Here is a 9,940-nt window from a genome sequence, read left to right as displayed (position 1 = left end):
CAAAGTGTTCACCTTCCTTCTGCATTCCTTTTGCGGCATCTTCACACTGTGTCTGGGCGGGTTGAAGACAGGTCTGTGAGCTGCCTCTGTCCCTGCACAGAGCTTCTTCAGTGGTGAGGAATGTTAGGGCCACAGCACCACGGGAACAGGGCCTCTGGGAATGTCGGAGCCCAGTGATGTCACAGGTGCTTCTAGCCCGATCCCTTAGGTTTACTGACCAAAGAAGATGTTAAGCTTGAAGATAAACCATTCTTCACCTAGGAATGTAACTACGTGATCTGACAGTACATGTTGCCTTACACATGCCTACTATTATTTTATACTTATACTTATGTTATGGTAAGGATTTTTTTGTTGCTGTTATGGTAAGGACTTTTAGTGCCCATAATTGGGAGCAGGATTCTTATGAAGATAAAATTGAAAAGTTGGTGTGATAATTATTTCACTTTTAGTACCTCCCTTATGCATTTACCTGAAGATGAACGAGATTGTGTCTTTGTTTAGATTTAAATTTAGAATTAGAAAGTAACATTTTAAGAATTATATAGTTTTTGTATGATAAAGAACAAGAAAATATGTGTTTATTTCTTCATTTTCACACAAAATAGGGAATATAAACTTAGACCTTGTGAGATTATTGAGGCGGGGAGAAGTCACATAGGTAGAATGGTACTGGAATTTGGGTTGTAGGAATAGCAATGAGAACACCACTTTGAGCAATCCTTTTAATTATTCTTACATTTAGAAACACTATTTTTTCATGTGCTCCAAAATTATTAGCAAGCACTAGGGGAGGTGGTACCCACCCCACTTTTATGTGAATTCTAGGATTGAGCAAGGAAGTAAACACCTTGTGGATAATGACACAAATCCTTTGTTGGAGAAAGAGCTACAAATGAAGAAGGTAGGGAAGTCTTACGGAGCTAGGCTGGAACTAGAGATATCACAGGAATGTGTACTTCTGGGAGCCCACATGAACTAATGGTGTTGTGAGTCAGTACAACTGGATATATTTGGAAGAGCTTCCCTAAAATGGAGATAAGGACCACAGCTTGGCCCACTGAGTAGGATCTTGACTCAGTAGGGAAAATAGAATTTCAAGACGTGTAAGGGTGAAGCACAGAAGAGTTTTTGGGCAGAGTTAGAGAGACAGGAGAGCGAGAGAAGACCAAGCTGGAGAACCTGGAGGGTGCCTTTGCTGCCGGCTTCTGCATTAGTCAGCTTTCCCACCGCCAGAACACAACACCCAGCGCTGCAAGTGAAAGGAGAGGTTTGCTTCCCGGAAGGCAGAGCAGAGGACCCGCACCAGACAGGAAGGAGCAAGGTGCCAGACAACGACCTCCGACACACCCGGAAGTGTGCTTTACTCATCCGCTCAGTGGCTCCCAAGCTAGTCAAGTTGACATAAGTAGTTTAAGCAGCACAGGCTCAGACTGGGCTGCTCACAATCGCAGGAGGCCAGCTTGGTGCGTTCCCTGTGGTGAGACATTATCTCAGGTCTGTTTTCCATAGCTCTGAAGGAATCCATAGGTCTGAGCAGCAGTTCGCTTCCCATGAGACAGGATTGTTCTTACCTGGGAGGGGAGGGCTCCCTTGGTTTCCATGGTTACACTCCTGCCTGGGCATAGCAATCTCACCTTGAGGTGGCCTGCAAGGCTCTACTTTTCCCACAGCCCAGGCAGTGTATGTTTGGAGACTTCTAGGCATCACTCCAGGGGGTCTGGAACTGGATGCTGTGAAAGCTGGCAACTGATTGTCCCTGAAACCCTGAAATTAGTCTTATTTTGATACCCTCAGTCATGAAGGGGATGCGAGAGACTTGGATAAATTTAGAGCTAATAAACTTTCTTTTGCCAACCCTGTCCGTGTGCAGAGCTGAGCAGGAACCTGAGCCAGAGTTTCAAGGTAATAGGGAACGTAGAACAATTGAATTTCCTTTCCAGTGATCTTTTTTTCTTTTATCCTATTTCAAACAGGTATGACTTTGAGGGAAATACAAATCCGTATAAATTGACAGTTCTATGAATCAGTATAAATTCTTTTTTTTTTTAATTACACAGGGTCTCACTATATAGTTCAGGCTGGCACTGAACTCACTATGTAGCACAGGCTGGTCTCAAACTTGGGGGAATTTCGTGCCTCAGCCTCCCAAGTGCTGGGATTACAGAAGTATGCCACAGTGCCTGGGAAATCACTATAAATTCTTGTAAGGAATGGTCTTCGAGAAACTCTGGTCTCCCAGGTGCTAGAGACATGGAATTTTGTGACTCTCCCAGTGAGGGGCACTTTATGAGGGAGACTCTCAGCTCCACTCCTCCCAGGTTGGTACTGCACACTTCTGGGGTCTTGGTTGTTTCCTTACTTCCACAGCTCCACTAGGCACTGGCCTAAAGCAGGTCTCTTGGGGAGTCTGCCCTTGGGGTATCATATCCTCTGAGCCATCCCCTTGCAATCTGTAAGCCTGAATAGTGAGCACCACGTGGCCTCCACCGGGGTTTCCTGCTGTGCCTTCTGGAGCAGTGGCCTCAGCTGCAGTGGGCTGAGATGAAGGCAGGCTCAGGCAGCAAGCCCACGGAGGTGTCTCTAGCCTGTGCTGTAAAGCCATTTTGCATTCCTAGAGTTCTGGCCCTGTGATGGGAAGAGCAAGCAGTCTTTACAGATCCCTGAAAGGACTTCTTTAAAGACTGTGGAAATACCTGGGGAATCTTTCTTCTATTGTCTTGATGATCGCTTCTATCTGTGCTAATCTCCTTAGCAAACAGTCAGATGGGCACACTCTTGGTTTGCTCTACTAAATACACCTTTTCACTCTTTTTAAAATTTTGTTTAACTTTTGTAATATTGGGATTTGAACCCAGAGCCTTCTCACTTGCTTACCTTCTCTGCTGTCTCTCTTTTCTTCTTCCGTTCTTTTTTTCTGGCAGGGGCAACAGGGTCTTGCTAAATCACTGAGTTGCTTTTTCTAGATTTGAACTTGGAATTCTCCTGCTTCAGCCTTCCAGAGTGCTTGGATTACAAGTGTGCAGAACCACATGTGGCTACTTTTTCACACTCGACATGGCCAAGCTAGAACTTTTCAAATTCTGGCTTTAGGTGCTGAGGATCACATACAAGGTCTCATGCATGTTAAGCAAGGACTCAACCAGTGAGTTACATACCAGCTCCTGATTAGCTATTTTTTTTTTCTGCCAGACATTCCAGTATATCTCTCTTCAATTCTGCATTCTATGAAGTCCTAGACATGGACACAATTATGGCAAGTTCTTTGCAACTGTGTAACACTTGCAGTACCTTATTCCTAATTTTCATCTGATCCCTTATCAGAATGACATGTACTCTCGGTAGTTCTACCAGCATTCTGACCACAACCACTCAGATGGTATCTGTGAAGATTCACGTTTTCTATAGCTTCCTTCTTATAATCCCTCACCAGATTTGCCCTTAGTGGACTATATTCAGGGAAATACAGACTTTTCTAGTTGGGCCCTCCAAATCCCTGTAGCCTCTACCCATTACCCAGTTCTGAAACTATTTCTACATTTTCAGGTATTTGTTAGCCTCACTCTTGGTACCAGTGTACCGTCTTAGTCTATATTCTGCTACTATCAAAAATAGCATAGACAGAGTAAATTACAAAGGTTAGAAGTTTGTAGGGCTCCCAGCTTTGAATGGTGAGAAGCTCAGGTTGGAGCGGCTTCCATCTGGGGGAGATGCAGTCGGAACTGCCCTCTTGCTGTGTCTCCACATGGCAGAAGGAATCGAATGGACATGGATATGGAGAGAGAGGAAGGAGGGGCTCGACTTAACCTTTTACTAAAAGCCCACTGTGCAGTAGCCTGCTCCTGTGCACCAATGGCAGTAATCCATCCGGGAGGGTACAGCCCTCAGGACCTACCACCCCTTCAAAGTGCCTCCTCAGTGTGATCAAAATGGCAAATAAATTTCAACATGAGTTTTGGAAGGGGCGTTCAAACCATAGAAGTTGGCTTCTCCCTGTGTTCTCATGTGGCCTTTCCTCTGCTTGCACACCCTGGTGACCCTGTGTGTCTGAATTTCCTCTTTTTATAAGATACCAATGAGACACCACATATTAGGGCCATTCTAACAGCTTTATTTAAACTTGATTGACTCTATGAAGATCCAGTTTCAAGATACACATGCTAAAGGGCTAGGTTTTAGGCTTGAACATAGCAATTTTGGTAGGGACACAGTTTAACACAGAGCGATTGGGCGGCCTCACATGACAGGTACTGTGGTTTGAGGTCACAACCTGGTTCTGGGTTGGACTGCTGCACTGAAAGCTTCTAAAAAGCAAAGTGAAGTTTGCAGTCTCTCAGTTCTTAGAAAACAAAGGTTTGATAGGAAGAGGGGAAAGAAAAAGTCAGTTCCCACTCCTACATGATATTTTAGAACATGTGGAGCAGGAAGCTAAAAGCAAGCTGTTGATCTCAGAAGGGTGAGATCTCCCAATCTTTTAGGTTGACTGCTAACAACTGCTACGTTTTGGACCATGAATATCTCCCAAGGAAAATGGATAAATCAAAAGATGAATGGGTCTTATTTACTGTAATCTAGCTCCAACTCAGTTGCATTTCCAGATCATTGGTCACTCCAAAATGAATAAAAGAAAAAAGCGTGTCTCTCATGATGGAATATTATATACACACCCCATATGCACAGTCTCTTTGTATGATATGCACACCTGCAGCAAGCAGGCCCACGCTGGTGAGGAGGCACCCCCGGATGTGCAGCAATCCCCTCATCACCACCCCCAAGTGAACAAGCAGGCTCACAAATATGAATGGTGACCTTGTTGCAAGCAGGCTGGCCCTGGACACGCGGCAGCCCCAGGTGTACACCTCCTCCTGTCATGAAAAGCAGGCTCTTGCCAGACTGATAGCGCCCTGCCCCTCACAAGGGTGTGGGTGTGGCCGTCCACTAGTTCAAATCCAGCTCTACATTTTGCTTCCTTTTGGCCTGGGACAGACAGCAGAAGTAGGGACCAGCCGATGTACCTGATCGTGGACAAGGATGATGCCCAAGAAGAGAAGGGAGCAACCAGACCCCACAACTGTTGACATTAAATCCCACAGTCCATGGAAGTGCCTAACGTGCAGCCCACATCCAGCAGAGACCAGAGGCTGACTGTGTTTCCATCTACCAATCAGAGCAAGAACACAGTCGGCTGGGATGGTACCCACGGTCTGGGGTACACAGAGGGGCCTCTGATGCAGGAAGGCACCTCAAAAACCCATGGACCCTGCAGCTAAGGGGAGAAAAACAAAACTGGCTGGGTTCCAAGACTGTAGATCTCGGAAAGAAACCACTCATTCAAAAATGCAGGAATGTTTTCTTTCACTGATCCATTTCTGACTTTTCTATTTGTTGCTGTTTTTATATCTCCTTCATTGGTTTATTTTGGGCATTTTAGCTTTTCTTCCTTTTTCCCCTGCTTTTAGTTTTTTCCCTCCTTTTCTCTTTTCCCTTTTCTACTTTTTCTCTTCCCTCTTATCTTTCTTTTATTTCTGGTATTTTGCTGTTTATCTGTTTTCTTCTTGTCTTGTTCATTCTTTCCTGTGACTTCCTCTAAAATTGTTATTTCCCTTTATTCCTCAATAGGGCACCCTATCTCATTTTTCTCTTAATTTTCAAATTTTAATTTTTTTCGTCCTCTAGTTCTCCAGACCCTCTACCTTTACTAATATAACTATTAAGATTGATGAATCACTAAATACCTAGTTAACATTACATTGTTGCTGTTGAATACTGTTCTAGCCTTAGATCCTGTGGGTCAAAGAAGGTAGCATGTCTGAGATCAAATTTAAAGACAGAGTATACTCTGCCCTTTGGGGCGAGGGAGCTAAGGAATATCTCTGAAGAGTGATCTATCTCAGCAGTACACAAGGTAAGGGTGGGAGTTCGGAGCTAGTGTCACAGCCAACCCTTGTCAAATGGAACAAGGACAGATAGAGAAGACCCTACATCCAATGTTTAGGCCTAGGGTAGATAGAAATATTTAAGGTTCCATGAGCCCAGCAGAGTGTTAACATGGAAATAATAGCTTTCTAATTCTTTTCAACTAATGACATCCACCAAATATTATTTTAGTGTTTGGAACTACAAAATCATCCATAATATTAGCTAACATTTTTAAGGAGCATCTGGTGAATGCCAGGCATGACTCTAAGTACCTTTCATACATCATCTGATTTCCACCCTAACCAGGTGAAGTGGGTCTTTTACTGCACAGAGTGGTTAAGACTCTGGCCCAATAGCCAATAAGTCATTTGTTGATCTTCATCAATCTTCGTCAATAAATAACAATCAAAGAGATTCTTCAAGGAATAGTGAATTTATTTGGGAGTAAGCATTGCAATAGAAATACAGGTGCCATAGTAAACTCTGGGCATATTTAAGAAGGTTAAATCAAAGGGGAGTTTCTTGGAAGAAATAATTTCATAAAAGTCACACAAGAAGAAATAGACAATCTGAGTAGGCCTACATCTAGTAAAGACATTGAATCAATAAATAATAATTTTCTGAAACAGAAAGCACAAGGCCCAGATGAATTTACTGAATGATTTTACTAAATTAAGAAATGAGTTATACCAAATTAGTTATGATCTCTTTCAGAAAACAGAAGGAAAACAAATATTTTCTAATCCAACCCATGAAGCCTGTGCCAACCTCCTACCCAAGGAAGACATTCCAAGAAAATAAAATTATAGAACAATATCTCTCATGAATATAGATGCAAAGGGTCCTTTACAAAATATTAACAAATCAAATCCAACAATGTATAAAAAGAATGTCACAAAAAAGTCGAATGTATCCTAGGTATACCAGGCTGGTTCAACATTGGTCACCTATTGGTCACCTAAATTCATATTTCACTATTGGTCAACATTGGTCACCTAAAAAATTAATGTACTCCATCACATAAATAGGCTAAAAAAATAAATCATTTGATTATAGCTGTAGATGCAAACACTCTCAGTGCACTAGAAAGAGAAGGAATTCCTCAATTTTATAAAGTATATTTACCAAAGAATCTACAGACAGCTATTATCACACTTAATAGTGAGAAACCTGAAATATTCCCATGACTGAGAAGAAGGCAAGGATAGCCCCTGCTTTCAGTAATGCTCTGCAAGTCCTATCTAATATAGTAGGACAAGATGAGGAGATAAAATGTACACAGATTGGGAAAGAATAAAGCTTTATTCACAGATAGCATGAATGTCTCTGTAGAAAATCCAAAAGAATTGAGAAAAAATCCTGGAACTAATAAACAATTATAACAGGGTTTTCAGATATAATATTAATTTGCAAAGATATTCAGTTTTCCATATATCAGCAGTAAATAGGTAAAATTTGAAATAAAAAACAGTACCGTTACATTAGCCTCTAAGAGGAGGCTTCATAGTGCAATGGTACATTAGTGCCTCCAAAAAAGAAATATTTAGTGTAAATATAACAAAATATGTACAAGATCTACTTATGAAGAAGGGTCTATCTCACTATAAAATTCTGATGAAAGAAATCAAAGAAGTAAATAAATGGATAGATAGCTCATGTTTATCAATAGGAAAACTCCATCTTGTTAAGATATTTGTTCTTCCCAGTGTGATCTATAGATTCAAAGTAATCCCAATCAAAACTACAGCAAGTTATTTTATGGACACTAACTCACTGATTCTAAAATTTACATAGACAGGCAAAAGACCCAGAATAGCCAAGACAACATTTAAGGTGAAGAACAATGTTGGAAGATGGGTACTACTTGACTTCAAGACATACTATAAAACTATAATAATTACGAGTGTGTGTGGAGGTCATTCTATAGTTACTCTTTCAATGTATTACTTCAGGCCTGACCAAGCCATATGACCGGTTCCAGAGGAAGTTTAGCAAAAGCATTGGTGGAAAGGAAATGATTGCAGCACCTGTGTGTGTCCCTGTGGAAAGCTGCGGGGTCAACACTAGATGCTTTGCTGAGATATGCCCGAAGGAATGATAACATGATGGCTAACTAAGTCAAGTCTTATTTCTGTGGTAACTGAGTTGTATTGTCCTTGCTAAGGACAATACAACTGCTGATATCCTCACATTTGCCCTGCTGCTTCCTTTGTTCTTTTTCAATAAAAGGTTACTGGAAATGGTACTCGGGGCTTCAGTCCGAGAGACTGCAAGCCCCCTGATCCCAGAATTATGCCTGTCTTGTTTTTTTTGTTTGTCTTGCTTTTATTTTCATCCATGGCACCTTGTTCTTGGGACCTGTCACCCTGGACAGAAATGGAATATAGACCAACAAGCGTGGTATTGGTGAAAAAAATAGAATAATAGATCAAAGGAACAGAAGAAATGGACTAACATAAGTAGTCAATCTTGGACAAAGGAACAAAAGCAATACAATGGAAAAAAGAATCTTCAACCAACAGTGTTAGAACACTGGATGTCCACGTGCAAAAAAATGAGATACAAACGCACACCTTTCACAAATATTAAATCAAAATGGATCACAGATTGAATGTAAAACATACTATAACAGGAGATCATCTAGATAACCTTGGGACTGGCGATGGCTGTTTAGATGAGACACCAAAGACATAATCTCTGAAGGAAAGAATAATAATCATTAAACTTTAACAAGTTTGCTCTGTGAAAGGCAGTCAAGAGAATAGTAAGACAAGCTCCAGTTATTATTTATGGGAATAAATATTTGCAAAGTTTATATCAGGTAGATTATTATTTAAAATATACAAAGAACTCTCAAAATTCAACAATAAGAACACACACAAACGGATTTTAAAATGGACCAAACACCTTAAAAGACACCTCACTACAGAAAATATACAGTTGGCAAGTAAGCATATAAAAAGAACCTCCACATCAAATGCCACCAGGGAACTGTAAATTGAAATAACCGTGAGAAATCATTATACACCTGTCAGAATGGCAAAATCTGACTCCTGGTAAATGCTGGTGAGAATGCGGAGCAGCAGGGATCCTCATCACTGCAGTCCCTTCGGAAGATAATTGAGTGTTGCATGCAAACCTCACTCTACTGTTACTATACAACCCAACAATCGCATTTCCTGTATTTACCCAACTGAACTGAAATGTATGTCCTCACCAAAAACAGCACATGGAAACGTATAGCAGTTTTATTCAGAACTGCCAAAACTGAGAAGTAACCAAGACATCCTTCAGTGAGGATGGATGAATCCACTGTGACACATTTGTACAATGGACTATTGTTCAGAGCTAAAAATAAATGAACAGTCAAGATGTGGAAAGATACAGAGGAAACAAAAAATGTACATTACTGAAAGACTCCATTCTAAATAAAGGTTGCACCCCATGTGATTCCAGATTTATGACACTCTGGGAAAGACCAGTATGGAGACAGTAGAAAGATCAGAGAGCCTAATGGTTGTGATGCATAGGTGATTTGTAAAGCAGTGAAAGGTTGTATGATGCTCTTCTTATATATCCACCATAGCCAGTAGAATGTACACCACCAAGAATGACCCTTAAAGGGAACTGTAAGTTCTGGATGATCATGTTTTAATGTAGTGGGTTCGTCCATTATAAAAGGTACACCAGTGTGGTAGAAGATGCTGCAGATGGGAAGAGTTGGGTGTGTGTAGGGGAGACATCAGGAATCTTTGTACCCTTCCACTCAGCATAGCAGTAAACCACCAGAACTACCCTAAAGAAAGAAAGTCTCTCATAAAATCCGTGAGGCCTGGTGCTCTCACATACTATGCTACATTCTGGGGAGAGACTTGTAATATTGAAGGTTTTTGGAGGAGAGGAACACGAAGGCGATGGGGAGGAGGTGTCACAGTTGAACTGGTAGTGAGCGTGATCATTTCAGAGAATTCCTACTTAGTGTGTGCTGCATTTCTTTTTTTTTTTTTTTTTTTTTTTTTTT

This window comes from Chinchilla lanigera, unplaced genomic scaffold, assembly GCF_000276665.1.
Source record: "Chinchilla lanigera isolate Chin_1 unplaced genomic scaffold, ChiLan1.0 scaffold00032, whole genome shotgun sequence".
NCBI lineage: Eukaryota > Metazoa > Chordata > Mammalia > Rodentia > Chinchillidae > Chinchilla > Chinchilla lanigera.
Note: the sequence above shows the minus strand (reverse complement) of the source record.